At 40.5% G+C, this 25344-nt stretch overlaps 1 long non-coding RNA gene and 6 other non-coding genes across 7 annotated transcripts in view; all 7 read left to right on the top strand.

Moving 5' to 3' along the window:
• LOC137522433 (uncharacterized) overlaps positions 1–24969 on the top strand; it is a 32246-nt gene extending 7277 nt beyond the window's left edge. Inside the window, exons 5-10 of the long non-coding RNA XR_011022295.1 lie at positions 1735–1777; positions 4370–4412; positions 4852–4894; positions 5596–5638; positions 23212–23401; positions 24400–24969. This is a non-coding gene — a long non-coding RNA (uncharacterized lncRNA). The remainder of the gene's footprint in view (positions 1–1734; positions 1778–4369; positions 4413–4851; positions 4895–5595; positions 5639–23211; positions 23402–24399) is intronic.
• Positions 30–114, top strand: LOC137523158 (small nucleolar RNA SNORD103/SNORD85). Its single transcript, XR_011022520.1, has one exon. It is a non-coding gene; the product is annotated as a small nucleolar RNA SNORD103/SNORD85 (small nucleolar RNA).
• LOC137523159 (small nucleolar RNA SNORD103/SNORD85) lies at positions 1849–1932 on the top strand. Its single transcript, XR_011022521.1, has one exon. It is a non-coding gene; the product is annotated as a small nucleolar RNA SNORD103/SNORD85 (small nucleolar RNA).
• On the top strand, positions 4478–4562 carry LOC137523164 (small nucleolar RNA SNORD103/SNORD85). Its single transcript, XR_011022526.1, has one exon. It is a non-coding gene; the product is annotated as a small nucleolar RNA SNORD103/SNORD85 (small nucleolar RNA).
• LOC137523160 (small nucleolar RNA SNORD103/SNORD85) lies at positions 4972–5056 on the top strand. Its single transcript, XR_011022522.1, has one exon. It is a non-coding gene; the product is annotated as a small nucleolar RNA SNORD103/SNORD85 (small nucleolar RNA).
• Positions 5719–5803, top strand: LOC137523161 (small nucleolar RNA SNORD103/SNORD85). The gene has a single exon (XR_011022523.1). It is a non-coding gene; the product is annotated as a small nucleolar RNA SNORD103/SNORD85 (small nucleolar RNA).
• LOC137523165 (small nucleolar RNA SNORD103/SNORD85) lies at positions 23478–23561 on the top strand. The gene has a single exon (XR_011022527.1). It is a non-coding gene; the product is annotated as a small nucleolar RNA SNORD103/SNORD85 (small nucleolar RNA).
• Positions 24970–25344: the final 375 nt, after the last annotated feature.

The following is a 25344-nucleotide window of genomic DNA, read 5'->3' as shown; positions in this document are numbered from 1 at the left end:
TTGGTTTGTGAATTTTGGTATTTTTCAGGTCAAGCAGTGATGACACACTTGCCCTCACTGAGAACAATGTTCAATAATGAGAACTTCAACGTACTCAAATATATCTGAGCTTGACCAGTGGCTGCAGCCAAGAAGTTGTCAGTGTGTAACAATGGGATGCTGCTGCTTAGAGAATCTGTAGTTAAAAAAAGTGCCCCTGAAGGGTACTTACTTTGGTAAATATTGCTGTCTGGTGTCCCATCACTGGATCCATGCTGAACGGGAGGAAGGGAGAAGCCTCATTAGGATCCAGAGGTTTTCTCCTGTGCGGCATAGATCGAGTACTGGCACCCCCGGACAGCAGCAGACATCCGATCTAGCACAGTAGCATCTTCCCACTCGGGCTCCGGCAGAAATACTCGAGCCTGATGGAGTCTGCTCTACTGTGCAGGCGTACGATGCCTGAGCAGTACAGTGGACCTGATCAGGCTCAGCTATTTCCATTGTAGCCTGAGGGGTAAGATGGTACTGCACCTGCGCTGGATCCCCAAAGATAAATATCGCCACGTGCTGCAGGCGCATTTGCAAGCTTGTGGGCGGATTTTTGTGGGGAGCAGCGCTGGATCGAGGCTATACAGGACGGGGAAGCATCCTTAGCATCCAGAGGCTTCCCCTTCCCAAGGCAACTACCCACCAGGAGCATTTTTATTTTTTTTATAGTACAGATCCTCTTTAGACGTCCTGATGCCTGAAAATGTTAAATACTTGAGAGGGAATTGTCTGGATTGTGTAGAGGCTTCCCATGTTGTCTTCTGGTCGGTCGCTGGGACCCCCCCCCCCCTTAACATCAGGGCCGCTCTCCTCTTCTGGTGTGCCTGCACAATAGCACGCGTGTCTCCAGCTTACTGCACAGGTACGGCTATACTCGCACTGAGGTAGGGCGGCCGCGCTCTTGCCTGAAGAGGGGTGTGGTTACTGACGAGCCCTTGTCGCTAACTGCATTGGGGGGCCGGAGCATAGTGTGGGAAGCCTCTATAGCAGGGGTGTCAAACTCCAATACAATTTGGCCAAAATTGAGCTTTGGGACCAAGTTGCGGGCCGACCTCCATGTCTAGTGGACACCTCTCTCCCTTATAAAGGTTTCTGGTTTATTAATAGCCCCCTTCCGTCCCCTATACAGTCCCCTCATGTTTAGTGGTCTTACCTTCTTCCCCCTATACAGGTCCCTGGTGTCTAGTAGCCCCCCTTCCCTCTCCTATACAGTTCCCTGGTATCTAGTACTGTCCCCCTCCCCCATATGGCTTTCCTGGTGATCTACGGCTTACACTCCAATATAGCTTCTCCGGTGGTCTAAAGTGGGTCAAACAATGCAAAGTGGGGAAACTACCTGAGGGCCAAATCTGATGGCTCCGAGGGCCAGATTTGGCCCACGGCCACAGTTTGACATGTATGCTCTATAGGATCCATAGGCTTTCCTCTTGGGTAAGAATTTTCTTCAATTTTTAAGGCCTTGCGTTCACTTTGCAACTAAATCATTAAAAGTCACTTGTATTACCTTACAAAAACATACATGATTCTATGTAGTGGCACAAGCCATGCAGAGGCCCTGTAACCTGTATAATACAGCAAGCGGGCTGGCTGAATTTTGAACTCGAGAAGCAGTCGCAATTTTATTCATTTAAGTTACATTTTAAGGATCAGGATTTACAATCCGGCAGTGAAACATCTTTTAAATGCCTGATTTCTTCTCTCTAGCTCACCAAGAATCTAAGATGAGTGAAATCTCACAAGCTGTATGGTAAGTAGAATGTCTTACAGTTGTGGAGATATGCATGGAAGCTACGGTTATGGGGATTTTGATGTTCCCTGTCAAGCATTGATGACACACTTGCCCTCACTGAGAACAGTGTTCAATAATGAGAACAACAACGTACTCAATAAATCTGAGCTTGACTAGTGACCCAATTCAGCCTAGGTTTATAGGCTAGATCATATTCTGATTTAGGGGTGGCTGGTTAAAGACACCACCCTTGACACAGGAGACCATGGTTCGAATCCCGGCTGCAGCCTATTCAGCACGGAGTCCTTAGTCAAGACTCCTTGAAATGAACTACTTAACGTGAGTCCTTTTAAAATCGGACCTGAACTCTTGAACGGTTGAGAAGGAAAACATGGAGCAATCCACCTTGTGTGTGCTTATAGAAAACAGCCTGTTTAATTATCCCTTATCTGCAATTAATGAGCCAGTGTAATTTGAGCTGTCAGCTCTCTGCCATTTCTGAGCTACTATGGAAACGCAGGTTAACACTTTCTGTGCTCCCAGGAAGTAACCACACTGCAGCATTTCAGAGAATTTCTATAAATTGTAAGAAATGGTTTTTAAAGGTTATGCTTGCTGTTGCTTATCTTTTAGAGCAGAGAAGTTCTGAGTTCAGGTCTGCTTTGAACAATACCAATTGCCTCGCAGTCCTGTTGATCTTCTGGCACCTGTAGTGTCTTGAGTCACAACCCTGTACAAGCATGTTGCTAATCAGTCAGATCTGAGTCAGAGCACCTGATTTGGTTGTCAGGGTGTATTTCTCAAAGTAATAGACACAGTATCACTGGGACATCCATGCACATCCATTGTTTAAAAGGGAATTAATATGGCAACCTCCATATCACTTTAACATCTGGCTTGCTTTAAAGCTGACCTAAACTCAGAACTTCCTCTCTACTCTAAAGATTATGCTGTTGCTTATCTTTTAAAGGAAAAAACTTTTTTCTTGTTACAGCTTATAGAGATCCTACAGCTATGCTGCAGTGTAATTTCTTCCTGGTTTGTTGGGAGCGCAGCAAGAGTTAACCTCCTGTATTTACCTATTATGCTTGCAACTCAGCAGACAGTTGACGGCGCAAATTACACTGGCCCATAACTTGCTGAGAAGGGAAATTGGACAGGTTGTTCTCTATTAACACACATCGGGTGCATTTATCTTTCCCCAATCTTTCCCCTTTGTTCGGTGCAAGAGTTACGTTCTCTTTATTCACTTAAGGACCACAGTGGTAACCCCCCCCCCCCCCCCCCCCCCCTAGAGACCAGGCTGTTTGTTTTATAGTTGGCCAATGTAGCTTTAAGGCACAGCTGCAGGGCCGAACAACACAGCACACAAGTGATTTCACTTCCCCCCCCCCCCCTTTACTCCACACCAACAGAGCTCTCTGTTGGTGGGGTCTGATCGCTGCTGCTGATTGCAGCGCTGCGCTGTGTAAATAGACGGCGATCACGCAGTCCGCTCTGAGACTGAAGAGGGGGCGGAGCTTCATCCCGAGAAGCAGATGTGCGCTCGATCTCCTGCAAAGTGCAGCCCCAGGATTTGACTCCAATTAGCGTTAGGGGGTCGTGGGGCTGCTGCCACGCCCATTGGCGTTAGACGGTCTTAGAGTAGTTAAAGGGGCACTACAGTAAAAAACTAAAATTTAAAATGTGCAAACATATATACAAATAAGTACGTTTCAGAGTAAAATGAGCCATAAATTACTTTTCTATAATGCTTTCACTTACAGTAGGCAGTAGAAATCTGGCAGAAGTGACAGGTTTTGGACTAGTCCATCTCTTCATAGGGTATTCTCAGCAAGGCTTTTATTCTTTATAAAGATATTCCCTAAAAAGGATTTAAACAATGCTAGGCAGCTTCCCTGCTTGCTACACAGTTTTTTGGCAGTTGGACAAAGCAACTGCCATTCACTAAGTGCTTTTGACAATAAATATATCCCCGAGAATCCCCTGTAAAGAGATGGACTAGTCCAAAACCTGTCGCTTTTGTCAGATTTCTACAACCTACTGTAAGTGAAAGCAACATAGGAGAAAAGTAATTTATGGCTCCTTTTACTCTAGAAAAAAAATGTACTTATTTGTATATGTTTGCGCATATTTTACATTTTACAGTTTTTTGCTGTAGTGCCCCTTTAGCACTCCAGTGTGGCTTATTGACTGCGCTGCTAGTAGCTGCAGCTCTCAAGTGCTTTACAGGCGTAAAACGCTATACAAATGTTTGCATTATTGTAATCTCCCTCAGTAGCGAGTTTTGGCCAGAGATGCAGTCCTTTACTTACAAATGAGTTACAACTTTTGATACATCTTCTCTATGTATAACACTTGCATCAACTCCAAAAACAAATCCAACTTGCAATCTCCAGAATGGTACATGTTTGTAAATGGGGTACTTCCTGTAGTCTGCATGTCTGGAAACTATAGCAGGCAGCAGATTGAGCTTGGAAAACAATGGTTAACATTAAATTGTAGAATGGTTTTGTGTATTACTTCTCATATTGACCTTAGACTCACAAACCAGTAGTGAAATATTTGAAAGCCTGACCTGCAGTAAATCTGACTCTCTGTTCTCCTCAGCTGCCAGGATTTGTGGTATGACTGAAGCCTTACAAGCTGCATGGTAAGTAGAGCATCTCTGCTAGTTAGATGGTAGCACTGCTGTCTTGTGAATTTTCATGTTTCCTGTCAAGCAATGACGACACACTTGCCCTCACTGAGAACAGTGTTCAATAATGAGAACATAAACGTACTCATAAATATCTGAGCTTGACTAGTGACCCTCTTCAGGCTAGTTTTTATAGGCTAGACCAGGGGTGGCCATTGCATGGATCCCAAATGATTTCTGGGTAAATCCCACACCTCCTAGAGTTTGGGCCAGAGAGATGTATTCTGAAATATTTTGGCATGTGTGGAAATCTCAGAAGGTTGAGCTTGGAAGACAAATTTTACCGTTAACTTGCAAAATGTGTATAACTTGTCATATCGGACTTAGGTTTACAAACTAGTAGCAAAATATTAGATATCCTGACCTGCAGTTACTGTGACTCTCTTTTCCTCAGCTGTCTGGACTGGTTGGATGTCTGAAGCCTTGCAAGCTGGGTGGTGAGTAGACCATCTTCTAGTTGTAAACATATACAATGCAAACTATATTCTTGTGTTGGGGATTTTCATGTTCCGGGTCAAGCAATGACGACACACTTGCCCTCACTGAGAACAGTGTTCAATAATGAGAACATCAACGTACTCAAATATATCTGAGCTTGACTAGTGTCCCTCTTCAGGCTAGTTTTATAGGCTAGACCAGGGGTGGCCATTGCATGGATCCCAAAGGATTTCTGGGTAAATCCCACACCTTCTATCTGAGTGATGTGCATGTGCTGCGGTTGTGTCTTCTGTAGATCGATTCTACCTGGGTGATCATTATCATTTTGTAGCTTGTGAGCTGAAAAAGTCTACCTCTGGGCTATACCATGTTCTGGTCTAGGGGTGGCTGGATAGTTGTATTGGTTAGAAGCCACCTTTGGCACAGACCAGAGTTTGAAGCCTAGCTGGCACTAGTTACCTAATGAGCATACAGATGTTAATCTGTATTATATTCTCTCTTATTGAGTTTGGGCCAGAGAGATGTATTCTGAAATATTTTGGCACGTGTGGAAATCTTAGAAGGTTGAGCTTGGAAGACAAATTTTTTACTGTTAACGTGCACAATGTGGATAACTTGTCATATCGGACTTAGGTTTACAAACCAGTAGCAAAATATTAGATATCCTGACCTGCAGGTAATGTGGCTCTCTTCTCCTCAGCTGTCTGGACTGGTCGGATGTCTGAAGCCTTGCAAGCTGGGTGGTGAGTAGACCATCTTCTTCTAGTTGTACAGATATACAATGGAAACTATGCTCTTATGTTGGGGATTTTCATGTTCCGGGTCAAGCAATGACGACACACTTGCCCTCACTGAGAACAGTGTTCAATAATGAGAATAACAATTGTACTCATACTATCTGAGCTTGACGAGTGACCCTAACACGTGCTTCATTTTGGCAATATTTGTAACTATAGACAACGGAATGGACCATAGTAGACACATCATGAGACCTTGGGCTTGATTCACAAAAGAGTGCTAACTGAGTGCTAAATTTGGCCTATTGGCTAATCACGAGACATTGCTCATGCAAATATGCATTTGCTTTCGCATGCCTAAATATGCAGGGTCAAAAACCGCAAAACAATCGCCCTGCAGGAATTAGTTCATGCTACATAGCACTATCCAGGGGCGCCACGAGGAGGCTTCCCATTGCCCCCATACAACCGGGGGTCCCAGGCGCTCTCACCGCCTGGAACACACACATCGGCACCCCGGAGGGGGAGGCTGGGGGGTGCAGGCGATCTCCCCAGTGTGGCCAGCGCCAGGAAGAGCCGCCCGCGCACACCTCCCAAGATTAAAAGCAGGCACTTACCTTTAACATCCATTGCGTTCTGCTACATGCGCATGACCTGGGCGCGACACATAAGGGGAGGACAGGCGCAAACAGCCTGCTCCAGTGCTCTCGCCTCCTAAAACAAGCCATTCACCACTTGCCTCCAAAGGAAATGGCACGTGAATTTTCGTGTTTCGTGCGATCGTGAATTTTCATGCCCAGCGATAACGGTTTTGTGCCCAAACGTGAATTTTAGCACGTAAACTATCAGTTTCGTGCAGAAATTCGCGCTTACACGTGAAAACGTTATCGTTGCTTGCAAAAATTTGCGCGAAACGCAAAATTCACGGGAAACCGGCTGTGCTATCAGTTAGCACTCTTTTGTGAATCAAGCCCCTTATGTTTAATGTGTGATTTTTTTTTTTTCAGGAATGTGCTAATGCCTAGGTTCTCAACATGTGGTATGCGTACCCCCAAGGGGTACTTCTGATGGTTCCAGGGGGTACTCAGGCTTGGTATACTTAACCAAGAATAACAAATTTAGAGTTTTTTTAGAAAATAACTCTTATTTAAACACAAAATTAGTGTTTTAGCTAATTAAAGGGAATAGTAAATGTTTGGAAATCGTTTAGAACCAATTATCACGTACTATGATTAAATATATATTTGTCAACTATGCTAGGGAGTACTTGGTGAGTACATGGTTTAACCTCCCTGGCGGTAACCCCGTGTGTGACACGGGGTAAGCCGCCGGAGGGTGCCGCTCAGGCCCTGCTGGGCCGATTTTCATAATTTTTTTTTTGCTGGACGCAGCTAGCACTTTGCTAGCTGCGCCAGCACTCTGATCGTCGGTGTCGGTGACGTCATCCCGCCCCGTCGCCATGGCGACGGGGGAAGCCCTCCAGGAAATCCCGTTCTATGAACGGGATTTCCTGATCGGAGATCGCCGAAGGCGATCGAAGCGGGCGGGGGGATGCCGCTCAGCAGCGGCTATCATGTAGCGAGCCCTCGGCTCGCTACATGATTAAAAAAAAAAAATTTTTTAAATAAACTGCTGCGCTCCCTCCTGGCGGTATTTTTCATACCGCCAAGGAGGTTAAAAGGGGTACATACCAATAACATGTTGAGAAACACTGCTAATGTGTCTATTGCAGTGACAAGAAGCACTATCTATACGGACACTGACTAGAAGTCGGACATGTCATGGTAGCAATGCTATTATGACATTTCGGAATGCATGTTCTGCTCAGTGGACTGTGAGAGCGCATGTGCTTCTATCAACAATCATAGCACTGAACACTGCAGCATACACCTGGCCTAATACAGCTTAATAATATTTTTAATGCAAAGGCAATAAAAATATTTGAAACATGCTGTACAGTTGTAAAGATGTGAATAATCAAAAACCATGTTCAACTTATCTGAACGTACCAGTGGGGAGGAGACTGCTGGGCACTTGATAGCCTTACGGCACTGTCATGTGATAAACGTACGTACATGGGCCCATATGCAATTAACATGTTCACGTGAGTTTTCCTAGGAGATCATTTTTCATCTTCTGTTTAAAATAACGTTCCAGCCCTTTGCAACTGAAGAAGTACCAAAAGTAGGTGAAAAGGTACTATGAAAATTTATTTAAAGTATTTATTTTTTTTGCTTACTGGTGGCTTATAAGGCGTTTTGACAAGTTAAATATCACATAGGAGAAAACTGAGGAGAAAAATAATTGCATATAGGCCATAGTGTACTAGTCTTGGTATTTTAGAAGTTAAATTCAAGCCTAGGTCCTGAAAAGTAAATCAAAACAAAACACTTCTTTTTGGCTGAGAGAACAGTGCTGATAATAGGGTTATATACAGTAGCTATTTATTTTGAAACTGAATAAAGCAGATTTTACATGAATCTGTCATTGCTGCTTTTTAGCATTGTGTTAGAAATTCAGCCCTTGGAGCTTTCCTGTAATCTCCTACCTTTTTTTTATTTTCAGTTCATTTACCATTAGTACTAGCCATATAATACATTTTTTTTCACTGGAGTCTCACACCTTTTTAATTTTTAGACTACGTTGTTTCAGATTTGCAAAATGGCTTGTGTAGTAGTAATCTGTTGTATCACAAATAAGCGATTACTTGTGAAGTTCAGGGTTCATGAGCCAGTGGTAAAATGTTATTTATATCAGACTTCTGGATAACTGGAGAGAGGAGACCCTTTAGAGACCACATAGTAAGCTGAGCATCTCCTCCACTTGTATCCATGTGGCTGGCAGCTCTTGTTGAGGTTCTTGATTAAGCATTGATATGTCACCTCACTGAGTAATGTGTTGAACAGTGAGGACCCCAATGAACTTTAACTCTGAGCTTTAAATTGCCAACACCCTAACACTGGAGTATTAAGGGGCATTGCACAAGTACTTCCTGTTGGTTATTGGCATCTGGTCTTCAAAGTTTAACCATTTATGCCGCCTGGATGTGATTGTCACGTCCAGGTGGCTGCTGTAGTGCTTCTGCGTGCTCCCGCACGTGATCACATGTGCTTGGCTTCTCCCCCATTAGCCCAGAGATCAATGAATGGGAACATAGTTCCTTTTCATTGATCTAAGTCCCTGGTAGAAAGACTGACTGCTTTTTATCAGTAATCACCGTCTTTCTGATGAGAGAGTTTCCCGTCCTAATGCTTCCTGGAAGCGAGAGTTCGCTTCCAGGATGAAAAATTTTTTGGGGACTGGCCAAATAGTAAAACTACATCTACATACATTTTTCAGTGATATAAACTCACATTATTACATTTGAAATTATCGGTTTACCTCCCACACAACATTACCCAAATAACATTTTTAATGGAAAAAAAAAATTACAATTAAAAAAAAACAAAACCTAACTAGTTACCTAAGGGTCTGATCTTTTTAATATGCACGTGAAGATGGTATATTATGAACATGTTTTAAATTATAAGCTTGAAAATATTGATGCACACAAAACTGAAAAAATGCACCTTTATTTCCAAATAAAATATTGGCGCCATACATTGATAGGGACATAATTTTAAATGGTGTAATAACTGGGACAAATGGGCAAATTACATGGTGCATGTATTATTTTTAAAGGAAACCTAAATAGAGAAGGATATGGATTTTTCCTTTTAAAATACGTTGCCCAACTCTCCTGCTGATTCTGTGTCTCTAATACAGGGGTCTCAAACCCGCGGGCCATTTGTGGCCTCGATACAATATTTTGTGGCCCTCGATACAATGTTTTGTGGCCCTCGCCGACAAAAGCTTCCTTATAGTTTGCTTTAGTGCTCCAAAGTAATCCGCCGCATCCCAGCCACTAAACAAGGGCTGCAGAGCCCCCAAATTGCCCGGGGGGCAATCCGCCGGCATTTCCTGGAAGGGGCTGAGCTTTCAGCTTCAGCTCTGCCCCTCCTGAAGTCAATCGCGGCACGTATCGCCGCCTCTCCCCGCCCCTCTCTGTGAAGGAAGAGTGAGAGGGGCGGGCAGAGGTGGCGATGCGCTGCGATTGTGAAATTCCTTATGCGGCCCAGCCTCATCCTGACTTTGCCTCCTGCGGCCCCCAGGTAAATTGAGTTTGAGACCCCTGAGTTAAAGGGTACCTGAGATGGATTGAAAGATGAAATGTATACATATGTGGGGCTTCCTTCAGCCCCCTTCAGGCTGATCGGTCCCGCGCCGTCTTCTATCGCTGCCTGAATCCTCCGGAATAGGTCCCGGTGATTCCGTCAGTTGGCCGCATGTGCTTCCCTGTCACTCTCCCGTACTGCACATGTGCACTACGCCCGGTCTTCTGAAATTACTGGTACCCATAGCAGAGGAGAACATCGAGGGACCAATCAGCCTAAAGGTGCGTACACACATGCGACTATAGTCGTTTGTAACGATCGTTCCCCGATCTTTACCAACGACGATCGTTACAAAAAACTAACCAACGACTATTAAGGCAAACGACGAACGAGGCAAATCGCTACAAAACAAAGTTCTGTCTTGGCGGATTTTTACCACCGACGATCGTTAGCAAAAGTGGTACATCGTTGGAAACGTTCGTTCGTACCAGGCTGGACATGCGTATTTCACTTTTTCTCCAAGGAACTTTACAATTTTATGCGCAGGCGCATTAAGTGCTTTTGCGTGGTGTAACGTTCGTTCTAACGATGTGATCGTTACACACTTTTTACAACTAACTTTACTTCGGTCGTTCTTTCGTCAATTAAAAGTTCGTTCGTCGTCCTCAACGAACGATCGTTGTCGCATGTGTCTACGTAGCATTAGTGGGGCTGGAGGAAGCACCAGGTATGTATACATTTCTTCTTTCAAATCTCAGGTTTACTTTAATGGCCAACTTAAAGGGAACTAAGCACCATTTTTTTCCTGCAGTTTCTCCTGGTTTCTACTTGCTATAGGAGCTGCCATGTTCTCACCTCTCATTCAAGCTGCCCTTATATATCCAGGGGCAGTTATAAGATACCATATGTGACTTTTCTAAACTCTTTGCAGCACAATGTACCATCTCCACCCTACCTAAAACCACTGATGAAAGATTTTGTATGCTCTCTGTGTGCAATAAAATAATTACAGCAGTCCTTATCTGCCTGAAATTTCTGCAGTGTGGCAGGCCTTGCCTTTTGCAGAAGTAGGGTAATAAAGGATAAAATTTCAAATGTTAAAAGAGATCTGTATACAAATTAAGTGGCACAATGTAAAGTCAAAACTATCGTTGGTGATGGATTCAGGTGGAAGTCTCATGTCTTGGAGGCATTCTCTATAGCTGCATTTTTATGCTGTGGGCCTTGCTGTATTTATCTGGCCAATATGGTGCAGTGGGAGGTTTCCTGCACTTCCCTTTACTCCATAGTACTGTTGTTTTCCCTCAGATTAGTCACATGCTCAACTAAGTACATCACTTCATTGCCATGCTCCCAAGTTGAGCTGAACTATCATCATAGGTTAACTTTGAAAGACTCCTTTATTACATTGTTAATGCTACTTGTTAAAAATCCTTTCTGAGCCGTTCAGAGGAAACTGTCTCTTTTACATGTTCAAACCATGCACAGGCACCTTCTCATTTTATGATTCAGCACAAACATTCCTCATTCAACCGTTCTCCATTCTTACCGCCCTTGACTCATTGATTTCTCCTTTATAGCATTATAAAAACACTTCAAAAAAATTTAACTGCTCACTCATTTTACCCTTGACTTTATTAATTGGCGGTATATGAAGTTCCTTTCTTTTTCTTTATTCAGACTCAACTTTTGATCTATAAGCTCAAAAAACGTCGTCTGAGTAAGCGTAGTATCCTTAAACCAATGCTCGTCCAGAACGGGTCCAAAGTCTGGGTTGTTCCCCAACGTCGTTAAACGGGAGATTTCTTTTTTTATGTTCAAAATCCAATAATTCCACAAAAGTCAGAAGGGTAGGAGCAAGAAGGGGATGGGAAACCTTGTAGTACCTTCCTGATGGTTTTGGGGTGCCAGGATTCTATCAATGAGAAATCTATTTCCTTTTCATATCTAGACCAGAGCTTGTGGGGAGATGCTATCCTTATATCTAATAACCTATTGAGTTGTATACTCCATAGTACTGTAATGCAACTGTGCAGAAAGATCCTTTAGCATATCCAATTGGGGATCATTGTTAAATTGTTACCTAAGCGATCACTAAAAATTGTTTTGAATGCAACAACAAAATTGATTCCACTTCTGCCCCCAGTCTGGATCTGGATCTCCACTCTTTTTGTAATTACAAGTTTAGGATTTTTTTTGTTTTTTGGTTCTTGCCACATATTTCTGTAATGGGCTTTGTTCAGAGAAGCACACAGAGTTCTCTGTACAGAAGGGTAATGGCAGGGTTGCATAATCTAATAGTGTACGTTGTACTTCTAAAGAAATGGTAGATCACTAAGCCTCCCTAATAACTAGCATGTGAGTAGAGAGTAGAGTCTACCTCTGTTATCTTGGACCACTCCTTTTTAATATTACAAACGTGACTCAAAGCCCAGTAGTTCATCGTCCAACTGTTAATGCATTTAAGAAATTTTCATTAAAAGGACACCTGACCCGAGAGTCTCAGCTACCCAGTGTAAGCACAGAGGTTTGTTCATGCTGGATCCACATTCCTCTGTGCGCTGTCTGTTCCTCTGCTCATTTCCACGTTCCCAGTAATCACTCCTTGAAAAATGCTAAAGTCAGATTTTTCACACAGGAAGAGGCGGGCTTGCTGCAGAGTTTCCTCCGGTCACTCTACCATTTTCTCTACCCCATAAAAGGAACTAAGTAATTTTTTAAAACTAAACAAATGAACCTCTCTTTAGAGAGGGTTGTAAACTGCGTGAGCTTTTAGGGGGTTGAGCAAATATTCACTTTCCTATGGGCGGTTGCTCTGTAGACTACCCCCCCCCCCCCCACCTGGAGATTTTATCAGGGCTGATAGCAGGCAGGCTGAGCAGTGAAGAATGAAAGTGAGCAGGGTAGTTGTTTTCTCTAATGTTCCCACTGATAAATATGGTAAAATACATGAGGGTGCTTTGTCTCTGGTTCACTTTAAACAATATCTCCCGGCATGCTTCGCCAGCATGCATTTCAGCGGCTGGGGACATGCTACAGTATATAACCGCAGGAATTTTACAAGCCTCCTTTAGGGGTATGTTTAATATGCTACTTGATCATAAGAACATCTAGGTACTCAGTGTACTTTAAAGAGTAACTATTGAGCATAAAATCAAAAATCAATTCTTTATCTGGTAAACAAGTAGTAAGGATGCTAACCAGGCTGTTATAATTCCCCAGTTTACCTGACTCTTATTTGGTACGCACAAAATTTGTACACAAAAAGGAAGTTGCAGCGCATACTGGGTTGTCTGTTTTTTTTTTTTTTTTTTTTTTTTTTTTTTTTTCTGTACCTCAGACTTAACTAATGCAGCCTGATTGGCTGAAGCCTCTTTCCCTCCTGGTTTCCCCTCCCACGCCTCTGTTCCTCTCTGGCCAAAATTTCTCATGCTGAGACAATGCACTTTCTATAGTGAAGGGCTGCCAAATCAGGCAGAGTAGACTAAGGGAGGAAATGACATCAGAATTGGCTTCAAAATAGCCACACTTAAAATGGGAAATGTTAAGGATTTTCTTCTTTATATATATATATATATATCTATATCTATATCTCTCTATATCTCTCTCTATCTCTCTCTATCTCTCTCTATCTCTCTCTATCTCTCTATCTCTATCTCTATCTCTATCTCTATCTCTATCTCTATCTCTATCTCTATCTCTATCTCTATCTCTATCTCTATCTCTATCTCTATCTCTATCTCTATCTCTATCTCTATCTCTATCTCTATCTCTATCTCTATCTCTATCTCTATCTCTATCTCTATCTCTATCTCTATCTCTATCTCTATCTCTATCTCTATCTCTATCTCTATCTCTATCTCTATCTCTATCTCTATCTCTATCTCTATCTCTATCTCTATCTCTATCTCTATCTCTATCTCTATCTCTATCTCTATCTCTATCTCTATCTCTATCTCTATCTCTATCTCTATCTCTATCTCTATCTCTATCTCTATCTCTATCTCTATCTCTATCTCTATCTCTATCTCTATCTCTATCTCTATCTCTATCTCTATCTCTATCTCTATCTCTATCTCTATCTCTATCTCTATCTCTATCTCTATCTCTATCTCTATCTCTATCTCTATCTCTATCTCTATCTCTATCTCTATCTCTATCTCTATCTCTATCTCTATCTCTATCTCTATCTCTATCTCTATCTCTATCTCTATCTCTATCTCTATCTCTATCTCTATCTCTATCTCTATCTCTATCTCTATCTCTATCTCTATCTCTATCTCTATCTCTATCTCTATCTCTATCTCTATCTCTATCTCTATCTCTATCTCTATCTCTATCTCTATCTCTATCTCTATCTCTATCTCTATCTCTATCTCTATCTCTATCTCTATCTCTATCTCTATCTCTATCTCTATCTCTATCTCTATCTCTATCTCTATCTCTATCTCTATCTCTATCTCTATCTCTATCTCTATCTCTATCTCTATCTCTATCTCTATCTCTATCTCTATCTCTATCTCTATCTCTATCTCTATCTCTATCTCTATCTCTATCTCTATCTCTATCTCTATCTCTATCTCTATCTCTATCTCTATCTCTATCTCTATCTCTATCTCTATCTCTATCTCTATCTCTATCTCTATCTCTATCTCTATCTCTATCTCTATCTCTATCTCTATCTCTATCTCTATCTCTATCTCTATCTCTATCTCTATCTCTATCTCTATCTCTATCTCTATCTCTATCTCTATCTCTATCTCTATCTCTATCTCTATCTCTATCTCTATCTCTATCTCTATCTCTATCTCTATCTCTATCTCTATCTCTATCTCTATCTCTATCTCTATCTCTATCTCTATCTCTATCTCTATCTCTATCTCTATCTCTATCTCTATCTCTATCTCTATCTCTATCTCTATCTCTATCTCTATCTCTATCTCTATCTCTATCTCTATCTCTATCTCTATCTCTATCTCTATCTCTATCTCTATCTCTATCTCTATCTCTATCTCTATCTCTATCTCTATCTCTATCTCTATCTCTATCTCTATCTCTATCTCTATCTCTATCTCTATCTCTATCTCTATCTCTATCTCTATCTCTATCTCTATCTCTATCTCTATCTCTATCTCTATCTCTATCTCTATCTCTATCTCTATCTCTATCTCTATCTCTATCTCTATCTCTATCTCTATCTCTATCTCTATCTCTATCTCTATCTCTATCTCTATCTCTATCTCTATCTCTATCTCTATCTCTATCTCTATCTCTATCTCTATCTCTATCTCTATCTCTATCTCTATCTCTATCTCTATCTCTATCTCTATCTCTATCTCTATCTCTATCTCTATCTCTATCTCTATCTCTATCTCTATCTCTATCTCTATCTCTATCTCTATCTCTATCTCTATCTCTATCTCTATCTCTATCTCTATCTCTATCTCTATCTCTATCTCTATCTCTATCTCTATCTCTATCTCTATCTCTATCTCTATCTCTATCTCTATCTCTATCTCTATCTCTATCTCTATCTCTATCTCTATCTCTATCTCTATCTCTATCTCTATCTCTATCTCTATCTCTATCTCTATCTCTATCTCTATCTCTATCTCTATCTCTATCTCTATCTCTATCTCTATCTCTATCTCTATCTCTATCTCTATCTCTATCTCTATCTCTATCTCTATCTCTATCTCTATCTCTATCTCTATCTCTATCTCTATCTCTATCTCTATCTCTATCTCTATCTCTATCTCTATCTCTATCTCTATCTCTATCTCTATCTCTATCTCTATCTCTATCTCTATCTCTATCTCTATCTCTATCTCTATCTCTATCTCTATCTCTATCTCTATCTCTATCTCTATCTCTATCTCTATCTCTATCTCTATCTCTATCTCTATCTCTATCTCTATCTCTATCTCTATCTCTATCTCTATCTCTATCTCTATCTCTATCTCTATCTCTATCTCTATCTCTATCTCTATCTCTATCTCTATCTCTATCTCTATCTCTATCTCTATCTCTATCTCTATCTCTATCTCTATCTCTATCTCTATCTCTATCTCTATCTCTATCTCTATCTCTATCTCTATCTCTATCTCTATCTCTATCTCTATCTCTATCTCTATCTCTATCTCTATCTCTATCTCTATCTCTATCTCTATCTCTATCTCTATCTCTATCTCTATCTCTATCTCTATCTCTATCTCTATCTCTATCTCTATCTCTATCTCTATCTCTATCTCTATCTCTATCTCTATCTCTATCTCTATCTCTATCTCTATCTCTATCTCTATCTCTATCTCTATCTCTATCTCTATCTCTATCTCTATCTCTATCTCTATCTCTATCTCTATCTCTATCTCTATCTCTATCTCTATCTCTATCTCTATCTCTATCTCTATCTCTATCTCTATCTCTATCTCTATCTCTATCTCTATCTCTATCTCTATCTCTATCTCTATCTCTATCTCTATCTCTATCTCTATCTCTATCTCTATCTCTATCTCTATCTCTATCTCTATCTCTATCTCTATCTCTATCTCTATCTCTATCTCTATCTCTATCTCTATCTCTATCTCTATCTCTATCTCTATCTCTATCTCTATCTCTATCTCTATCTCTATCTCTATCTCTATCTCTATCTCTATCTCTATCTCTATCTCTATCTCTATCTCTATCTCTATCTCTATCTCTATCTCTATCTCTATCTCTATCTCTATCTCTATCTCTATCTCTATCTCTATCTCTATCTCTATCTCTATCTCTATCTCTATCTCTATCTCTATCTCTATCTCTATCTCTATCTCTATCTCTATCTCTATCTCTATCTCTATCTCTATCTCTATCTCTATCTCTATCTCTATCTCTATCTCTATCTCTATCTCTATCTCTATCTCTATCTCTATCTCTATCTCTATCTCTATCTCTATCTCTATCTCTATCTCTATCTCTATCTCTATCTCTATCTCTATCTCTATCTCTATCTCTATCTCTATCTCTATCTCTATCTCTATCTCTATCTCTATCTCTATCTCTATCTCTATCTCTATCTCTATCTCTATCTCTATCTCTATCTCTATCTCTATCTCTATCTCTATCTCTATCTCTATCTCTATCTCTATCTCTATCTCTATCTCTATCTCTATCTCTATCTCTATCTCTATCTCTATCTCTATCTCTATCTCTATCTCTATCTCTATCTCTATCTCTATCTCTATCTCTATCTCTATCTCTATCTCTATCTCTATCTCTATCTCTATCTCTATCTCTATCTCTATCTCTATCTCTATCTCTATCTCTATCTCTATCTCTATCTCTATCTCTATCTCTATCTCTATCTCTATCTCTATCTCTATCTCTATCTCTATCTCTATCTCTATCTCTATCTCTATCTCTATCTCTATCTCTATCTCTATCTCTATCTCTATCTCTATCTCTATCTCTATCTCTATCTCTATCTCTATCTCTATCTCTATCTCTATCTCTATCTCTATCTCTATCTCTATCTCTATCTCTATCTCTATCTCTATCTCTATCTCTATCTCTATCTCTATCTCTATCTCTATCTCTATCTCTATCTCTATCTCTATCTCTATCTCTATCTCTATCTCTATCTCTATCTCTATCTCTATCTCTATCTCTATCTCTATCTCTATCTCTATCTCTATCTCTATCTCTATCTCTATCTCTATCTCTATCTCTATCTCTATCTCTATCTCTATCTCTATCTCTATCTCTATCTCTATCTCTATCTCTATCTCTATCTCTATCTCTATCTCTATCTCTATCTCTATCTCTATCTCTATCTCTATCTCTATCTCTATCTCTATCTCTATCTCTATCTCTATCTCTATCTCTATCTCTATCTCTATCTCTATCTCTATCTCTATCTCTATCTCTATCTCTATCTCTATCTCTATCTCTATCTCTATCTCTATCTCTATCTCTATCTCTATCTCTATCTCTATCTCTATCTCTATCTCTATCTCTATCTCTATCTCTATCTCTATCTCTATCTCTATCTCTATCTCTATCTCTATCTCTATCTCTATCTCTATCTCTATCTCTATCTCTATCTCTATCTCTATCTCTATCTCTATCTCTATCTCTATCTCTATCTCTATCTCTATCTCTATCTCTATCTCTATCTCTATCTCTATCTCTATCTCTATCTCTATCTCTATCTCTATCTCTATCTCTATCTCTATCTCTATCTCTATCTCTATCTCTATCTCTATCTCTATCTCTATCTCTATCTCTATCTCTATCTCTATCTCTATCTCTATCTCTATCTCTATCTCTATCTCTATCTCTATCTCTATCTCTATCTCTATCTCTATCTCTATCTCTATCTCTATCTCTATCTCTATCTCTATCTCTATCTCTATCTCTATCTCTATCTCTATCTCTATCTCTATCTCTATCTCTATCTCTATCTCTATCTCTATCTCTATCTCTATCTCTATCTCTATCTCTATCTCTATCTCTATCTCTATCTCTATCTCTATCTCTATCTCTATCTCTATCTCTATCTCTATCTCTATCTCTATCTCTATCTCTATCTCTATCTCTATCTCTATCTCTATCTCTATCTCTATCTCTATCTCTATCTCTATCTCTATCTCTATCTCTATCTCTATCTCTATCTCTATCTCTATCTCTATCTCTATCTCTATCTCTATCTCTATCTCTATCTCTATCTCTATCTCTATCTCTATCTCTATCTCTATCTCTATCTCTATCTCTATCTCTATCTCTATCTCTATCTCTATCTCTATCTCTATCTCTATCTCTATCTCTATCTCTATCTCTATCTCTATCTCTATCTCTATCTCTATCTCTATCTCTATCTCTATCTCTATCTCTATCTCTATCTCTATCTCTATCTCTATCTCTATCTCTATCTCTATCTCTATCTCTATCTCTATCTCTATCTCTATCTCTATCTCTATCTCTATCTCTATCTCTATCTCTATCTCTATCTCTATCTCTATCTCTATCTCTATCTCTATCTCTATCTCTATCTCTATCTCTATCTCTATCTCTATCTCTATCTCTATCTCTATCTCTATCTCTATCTCTATCTCTATCTCTATCTCTATCTCTATCTCTATCTCTATCTCTATCTCTATCTCTATCTCTATCTCTATCTCTATCTCTATCTCTATCTCTATCTCTATCTCTATCTCTATCTCTATCTCTATCTCTATCTCTATCTCTATCTCTATCTCTATCTCTATCTCTATCTCTATCTCTATCTCTATCTCTATCTCTATCTCTATCTCTATCTCTATCTCTATCTCTATCTCTATCTCTATCTCTATCTCTATCTCTATCTCTATCTCTATCTCTATCTCTATCTCTATCTCTATCTCTATCTCTATCTCTATCTCTATCTCTATCTCTATCTCTATCTCTATCTCTATCTCTATCTCTATCTCTATCTCTATCTCTATCTCTATCTCTATCTCTATCTCTATCTCTATCTCTATCTCTATCTCTATCTCTATCTCTATCTCTATCTCTATCTCTATCTCTATCTCTATCTCTATCTCTATCTCTATCTCTATCTCTATCTCTATCTCTATCTCTATCTCTATCTCTATCTCTATCTCTATCTCTATCTCTATCTCTATCTCTATCTCTATCTCTATCTCTATCTCTATCTCTATCTCTATCTCTATCTCTATCTCTATCTCTATCTCTATCTCTATCTCTATCTCTATCTCTATCTCTATCTCTATCTCTATCTCTATCTCTATCTCTATCTCTATCTCTATCTCTATCTCTATCTCTATCTCTATCTCTATCTCTATCTCTATCTCTATCTCTATCTCTATCTCTATCTCTATCTCTATCTCTATCTCTATCTCTATCTCTATCTCTATCTCTATCTCTATCTCTATCTCTATCTCTATCTCTATCTCTATCTCTATCTCTATCTCTATCTCTATCTCTATCTCTATCTCTATCTCTATCTCTATCTCTATCTCTATCTCTATCTCTATCTCTATCTCTATCTCTATCTCTATCTCTATCTCTATCTCTATCTCTATCTCTATCTCTATCTCTATCTCTATCTCTATCTCTATCTCTATCTCTATCTCTATCTCTATCTCTATCTCTATCTCTATCTCTATCTCTATCTCTATCTCTATCTCTATCTCTATCTCTATCTCTATCTCTATCTCTATCTCTATCTCTATCTCTATCTCTATCTCTATCTCTATCTCTATCTCTATCTCTATCTCTATCTCTATCTCTATCTCTATCTCTATCTCTATCTCTATCTCTATCTCTATCTCTATCTCTATCTCTATCTCTATCTCTATCTCTATCTCTATCTCTATCTCTATCTCTATCTCTATCTCTATCTCTATCTCTATCTCTATCTCTATCTCTATCTCTATCTCTATCTCTATCTCTATCTCTATCTCTATCTCTATCTCTATCTCTATCTCTATCTCTATCTCTATCTCTATCTCTATCTCTATCTCTATCTCTATCTCTATCTCTATCTCTATCTCTATCTCTATCTCTATCTCTATCTCTATCTCTATCTCTATCTCTATCTCTATCTCTATCTCTATCTCTATCTCTATCTCTATCTCTATCTCTATCTCTATCTCTATCTCTATCTCTATCTCTATCTCTATCTCTATCTCTATCTCTATCTCTATCTCTATCTCTATCTCTATCTCTATCTCTATCTCTATCTCTATCTCTATCTCTATCTCTATCTCTATCTCTATCTCTATCTCTATCTCTATCTCTATCTCTATCTCTATCTCTATCTCTATCTCTATCTCTATCTCTATCTCTATCTCTATCTCTATCTCTATCTCTATCTCTATCTCTATCTCTATCTCTATCTCTATCTCTATCTCTATCTCTATCTCTATCTCTATCTCTATCTCTATCTCTATCTCTATCTCTATCTCTATCTCTATCTCTATCTCTATCTCTATCTCTATCTCTATCTCTATCTCTATCTCTATCTCTATCTCTATCTCTATCTCTATCTCTATCTCTATCTCTATCTCTATCTCTATCTCTATCTCTATCTCTATCTCTATCTCTATCTCTATCTCTATCTCTATCTCTATCTCTATCTCTATCTCTATCTCTATCTCTATCTCTATCTCTATCTCTATCTCTATCTCTATCTCTATCTCTATCTCTATCTCTATCTCTATCTCTATCTCTATCTCTATCTCTATCTCTATCTCTATCTCTATCTCTATCTCTATCTCTATCTCTATCTCTATCTCTATCTCTATCTCTATCTCTATCTCTATCTCTATCTCTATCTCTATCTCTATCTCTATCTCTATCTCTATCTCTATCTCTATCTCTATCTCTATCTCTATCTCTATCTCTATCTCTATCTCTATCTCTATCTCTATCTCTATCTCTATCTCTATCTCTATCTCTATCTCTATCTCTATCTCTATCTCTATCTCTATCTCTATCTCTATCTCTATCTCTATCTCTATCTCTATCTCTATCTCTATCTCTATCTCTATCTCTATCTCTATCTCTATCTCTATCTCTATCTCTATCTCTATCTCTATCTCTATCTCTATCTCTATCTCTATCTCTATCTCTATCTCTATCTCTATCTCTATCTCTATCTCTATCTCTATCTCTATCTCTATCTCTATCTCTATCTCTATCTCTATCTCTATCTCTATCTCTATCTCTATCTCTATCTCTATCTCTATCTCTATCTCTATCTCTATCTCTATCTCTATCTCTATCTCTATCTCTATCTCTATCTCTATCTCTATCTCTATCTCTATCTCTATCTCTATCTCTATCTCTATCTCTATCTCTATCTCTATCTCTATCTCTATCTCTATCTCTATCTCTATCTCTATCTCTATCTCTATCTCTATCTCTATCTCTATCTCTATCTCTATCTCTATCTCTATCTCTATCTCTATCTCTATCTCTATCTCTATCTCTATCTCTATCTCGCCCACCCAGCACAGATCCCTTCAAACAGCGCTGGTCCTTAAGGCTGGGTCCTCAAGTGGTTAAAGGGAGTGGAAGGGGAAGAGGAGGGGAGTGGGAAGAAACATTGCGGCAAGCCTGCCACTTCCTGTCTGGAACTTTTGACTTGAGCCAGAACTTAAAAACTAGTGGGAATGAGGAGAAGAAAGGACAATGCACAGAGCTGGGTCCAGCATGTAAATAACCTTAAGTAGCTTTGTCTTTTGTTAGGTATGCATATAAAATGCATAATTCTCCTCTCTTCATAGTCCGCAACATGCAGTGTTCTCCCCAGGCCCTTTTTGGGGAAAACCTGACTGTCATCGTCTCGCTTCCTTCTACACTGTAAGCAGAGTTGCACCGACCTGCATTCTTGCCACCCGGCTGGGAAGCAATTTCTGGGGAGAACAGTGAACATGAACCACAAAGGGTGATCATTTTGGCAGCCAGTATTGACAATGTGCAAGTCTTGTTTCAGACTGCCCTAATGGATAACAATGGGGCCTGGCAATGACGAACTTGCCCTCACTGAACTTGTGTTCTGTGATGATGATCTTATCGTACTCATTGTAATAAATCTTTGTTGGTTGCTATGGGCAACACTACACCTTCGTTCGGCTCCATATCACAGGAAGTGTGATAACTCGACTCTCATTACAGCAACAGCATAGGAAATAGAACTAATGGCAACCAGGCTTTCTCTTATGTTACATCTATGCTACGTTGCACTTAGGCCTATATACAGCATACAGTTAGATAAGACATTACATCTGAGCATGGACGGATTAATAACTCATCGCCTGCTTTTGGCTGATAAGAACCCGTGATATGACAAGCACAGTCTTTACTGTGCATGCCCTGGAAAATTCCATGTGCCAGGGACCTGATTCTTAATCTCAGAAGAACATTGTTTAATGTACGTAGCTTTTGTTGACCTTTAGGAAATATGAAAACACTTGATGTTTACAGAAAAAGACTGCCTCTCTGTCTGTACATTGTAGCCTTGTGCAGTCCGAATCACGCTGTTCTTCAGTGCTTCTAGAAATGCTCCTTAAAGGTATACTCTGCAAATCATGTCTTTTTAACTAAACTCAGTTAAAGTAACTGAGGCCTATGAATTCAAGAATATAATACTTAAATTCTAACACTCATGTGAATCTGAGCCAGAACTCCTCGCCCTGCAGAAGTTGTCTTCTACCCTCTCTCCCGCCAGTTTGTCTGTAGCAAGTGGAGGGGAAAAAAAACACAGTACACGTACATATGTAGATGTATTGTGATTCTTGAAACCGAAATGCATAATCCCCCAAACTGGATTATGCTTTATGTTGAATGTTTGCTTTTACTTTTTGTATGGTTTAAAACTAATGCTCAATTGATTTAAAATGTTGTGAACACTTGTACTGACAGACGTCTTCTCTTTAGCTTGGAAGACTTCAACGACTGAGGATCTTCCTGGACTTATATGGTAAGAATCGATGAAGAACCGCACACCGAGGTGTGTGCTGGACTCCCAGGCTGCTGGATACAAGCAATCGATAGGAGTCCACACAGGCTTTGCAGGAGCAATTTATTGTCCCATCACCGTTGGACTCCTCTATCGATTTCTTATATGGTAAGAAGCCATATTCCAGCTATAGGCTTGTGAAGTGTATGGCTGCTTCTGTACTATGCATTGTAATGGCTCCTGGTCAGGCGGTGATGACACACTTGCCCTCACTGAGAACTCTGTTCAGTAATGAGAACACCAACGTACTCATGTAAGCTGAGCTTGACCAGTGTTCTTTAGGCCTTGTTTATATGGCTATGTAGGTTCGTAATGGTGTGTGCCATGGGGGGGTTTGAGTGTTGGAAAGGGGGGGGGGACACCATTACTTACCTACAGGTTGCTGCTCCTCCTATCATATGAGATGAGCCAACTTCTCCACCAGACCATCAGCTTCTGCCGGCATTTGCAATTCCTGGCAATGTGATGTAGTCCGTAGATTCGAGTACAGCTCTGTGCTCGCATCCACAGACTAAATCTCCCAACATGCATTGCGTTGCACATGCCACAGCAGAGTTACAAATTCCTGCAGAAACTATCAGAGAGGTGTGGGAATGACATCACGCATGTGACGTAAGAGTTGGGAGAACAGATATGGGCAAGATGATCTGCCGGGTGGGAGTCAGGACTTCTGTACATATGCTGGATTCTCAGCAGAGATGTGGCCGCCTCAGCCGAGGGTTTTTTTTTTTTTTCCCTTACATGTATAGGTCTAATGCTGTAAATACACAAGTCGTTTCCTCCTTATCAATCGAGCCAATGATGGCTCGATTGATAGTTTCCGACGTGTCCGATACCCCGCCTGATCGATTCTGCACTTGATCCCCGCGGGCGGACAATGGGAAGAAAACAAGCGGCTGATGAGGAGCGCCCGCGGGGACGAGCGGGAATCAATCCGGGGAGACGCGGCGGGAGTCGATTCGGCGGCTAATCGAGCCGCTGGTTCGACTCGTGTATTTACAGCATAACTGTTAAACACCGATAGACTTTTAATGTTGTTTGGTTAAATTTTGTATGCTTATTTGCAAGATTTCAGGTTCCTAACTCAAATGGTTTATTATTTGCAGGCAGCTGAGTGGGACTTGTTACAGTAAATTCTGAAAATGAAGCTTGCTGAATCTGGCTTGTAAGCAAAAATAATGAAACCTACATTGAAGTCTATGAAGATGTTTTGAATACTTTAATGGACTCCTCCTCCCTCCTCCGCTGTACACAGCTATGAGAAGATGTCCCTGTTTCAGGCTCTGTAGTGGATCTTGTGATGGTGCTTCATGTCCTTGTTGTCTCAGCACAGTGACAGATGAAAATGTCAACAATGTCCACATAATGGTTATGACTTCTACAAGTGTTTGGTGACCATGGATGAGACTTGGATGCAACACTTTTATCAAGAGATGGAAATGCAATTGATGGAAACACCATGGTGCCCCCATTCTACTATTTTTGCCTAGTGAATGGAAGATGTTGCGCACAACTCCATGATATGACTACTTGCTGCAATTGCAGCCCATAATCTGGCACTATTGCACCAAGTTGATTAAAAATAAACTTGTAGGAAGCTATCAGAGACAAGGCAAGACAAGTTGAGGCGCTTCTGTGCCTGCCATACATTATGCTGGCTTTAAAGGGAAGGTTCAGGGAGGGGAGTGAAAAATAATCAATTTCCACTTACCTGGGGCTTCCTCCAGCCCGTGGCAGGCAGGAGGTGCCCTCACCGCCGCTCCGCAGGCTCCCAGTGGTCTCCGGTGGCTGGCCAGGCCGGCTGCCAGGTCGGGCTCTTCTGCGTCCCAGGCTGGCGCGCTGTCGTCATCGGATGTCCTCCGGGCTGTACTGCGCAGGCGCAGAACTACTGCGCCTGCGCAGTACAGCCCGGATGACGTCAGCGCGCCGGCGTGGGACGCAGAAGTGCCGGGCCTTGGAGCGCAGAAGAGCCTGATCGGGTCGGCCACCGGGAGCCTGCGGAGCGGCGGCGAGGGCACCTCCTGCCTGCCACGGGCTGGAGGAAGTCCCAG

The sequence above is a fragment of the Hyperolius riggenbachi genome, chromosome 6 (genome assembly GCF_040937935.1).
Source record: "Hyperolius riggenbachi isolate aHypRig1 chromosome 6, aHypRig1.pri, whole genome shotgun sequence".
Taxonomy (NCBI): Eukaryota; Metazoa; Chordata; class Amphibia; order Anura; family Hyperoliidae; genus Hyperolius; species Hyperolius riggenbachi.
The sequence above is the reverse complement of the archived record's forward strand: the minus strand, read 5'-3'. Positions and strand labels throughout refer to the sequence as shown.